This window comes from Arachis ipaensis, chromosome B7 (genome assembly GCF_059453495.1).
Source record: "Arachis ipaensis isolate K30076 ecotype BB chromosome B7, ASM5945349v1, whole genome shotgun sequence".
Classification (NCBI taxonomy): Eukaryota; Viridiplantae; Streptophyta; class Magnoliopsida; order Fabales; family Fabaceae; genus Arachis; species Arachis ipaensis.
Window position 1 is genome coordinate 16,493,579 of NC_142442.1, and position 2,212 is coordinate 16,495,790.

General features: G+C 35.2%; 1 pseudogene; it reads left to right on the forward strand.

Annotated features, from left to right (window-relative positions):
* Positions 1-1,266: 1,266 nt before the first annotated feature.
* On the forward strand, positions 1,267-1,843 carry LOC107608464 (putative NAD(P)H dehydrogenase (quinone) FQR1-like 1 pseudogene; annotated as a pseudogene).
* Positions 1,844-2,212: the final 369 nt, after the last annotated feature.

Consider the following 2,212-nt stretch of genomic DNA (forward strand, 5'->3'; position numbering starts at 1 on the left):
TGATGGGACGATTACTTACCTCATATACATTCATACATGTCACTTTTTTCTTTGTGTACAACATCACAGGTTACTTTATTATTAGTGTCTTTAATCACTGGATAGATGATGATGTTACGTAAGTATAGCTTTCATTGATCTTTTTTAAATTATTTTTTAAACTAATTGTGTGACCATAGAAGAGTACTTTCCAGTTTCCCCAGATCCTTGCTAACGTAAATTATAAAAGTTTGAGTTGGAAGTGTATTATGAATTCAGGCACTATATATAGTAGTCAACTAGTCACCGAGTTTATAGTCTTATTTATAACTATATGTATATTTTGATAAGGAAAAGTATATGAAGTTATGAACCAACAATAATCAGCTAATTTTTTAAACTATTTTATTTAATAATTAATTTTAAATTTTTTAAATTTAAATTTGAATAATTAAAAGCTGATTAAATAAATCCTAATTAAAAATGGTACAAATCCTTCTTTTTTTCTCTCTTATTTTCATAGCCATGGACAGAAATTTTTCTCCTTTTTTTCCTCTCTCACTTCCGTAGCCACACCGTCCACACTCCTCTCCAATTAGTACAGCCACCACGACACCCAGAACTGTACTGTTAGGCGACACCCCACAGTCGCTTCTCCTCCGTCGTGAAAGAAATTAGAAATAGCTCCAGAAGGAATGCCACCGACAACCACCGTCCAACAGCGCGGGCATCGTCCTCTCGTGCCGCAGCCACCTCCGCACACTACTCCCATCATGACTTCCTTCACCGTCACAGCAACCACCGACAACGTAGCAACTTCCGCCTTGACGTGTACCCCAGTCGATCAACCGCGTCTCCTCCCTAGCGACCTGGGTTTTTTTCCTTCCCATCTTAGAGTTTTAGTTTAACTTGTGTTTTTTATTATGAATGTTTTTTTTTTTTGAATGTTTTTAATCGATATTGTTCTGAGAATTAAACTCTTATAGTGTTGGATATTTCTTTTTGAGATAATTAGTAGTTTCTTTTTAGTGTTACTCTTTTTTTGTACAGTTTATTTCTTTTCTACCTAGGGTTCTCCATGCCTTCTTTATTAGGTTTTAGTAATAAGAATTTAGTTTAGAATAATTCATTCTTCTAAATTTGACTAATTATTAATTATGCATTTGTGAATGAAAGTGGATGTTGGGGATTTACTGAATACATTTAACCTTTGATTTCATAACTATTGATGGTTCTTACTTGGTTTCTATACTTTTTTATAGGCTCTGGGATATTCTTGATTGAATAATGTGTTTTTGCTTATGGCTGAATGCACCACCAAAGAGTGATGTACCAATCATTGAACCTGATATGCTCAATGGAGCTGATGGCCTTATCTTCGGCTTCCCCACGCAGTTCGGAATGAAGGCTGCCCAGTTCATGGATTTTTTTGACAAAACTGGACCTCTTTGATTGCAACAAGACCTTGTAGGCAAGCCTATTGGACTCTTCTACAGCATCAGTTTGCAAAGCGATGGACAAGAAACAACATCGTAAGAAAACAAGTTCTATATATATCTTAACCCTGTTCCTTATTAGATATCACTGTGTACTTATTAGTTGCTGATCTAACTTGTCATGATTTATGTATAGCCTCACTGCTATAACAATGCTAGAACATCATGGAATGATATATGTTCCCATCGGATACACGTTCGGCCATTGCATGTTCGAGATGAAAGAAGTGAAAGGTGGAAGCCCTTATGGAGCAGGGACTTATGCTGGTGACGGAACAAGACAGGTTTCTGAGATTGAATTGCTGCAAGTATTCCACCAGGAGAATATTCTTGCCACCATCACCAAGAAGCTCAAGGATGCTGCATAAAGCATATAATGTTTTTGCCTCAGTGAAAGGAACACTATACTACCACAATGATCGAAGGTTTTTGGCAATTTTTTCTTTTCAAGGTAATATTGATTTGTATGGAGTTCTATTCTAGTACTTCTTGTCATCTTTTGCATTCTATGTTTATCAAGAACACAAATAGATTAAAGTTTTATTTTAGTCCATTAAGCTTTATGAATTAGTCACTTGTCATGGATGAGGTTGAGAATGAGGATTTTGTATTTATTTTGGAGACAGTTATGGCCAAATTTAGAGAAGAAATGACAGTATATGCATTGGGCTGCTTCTATAAATATTTACTATATTCAAATAGCTAGATTATTTTAGGTTGAATAATAATGTGTCTTT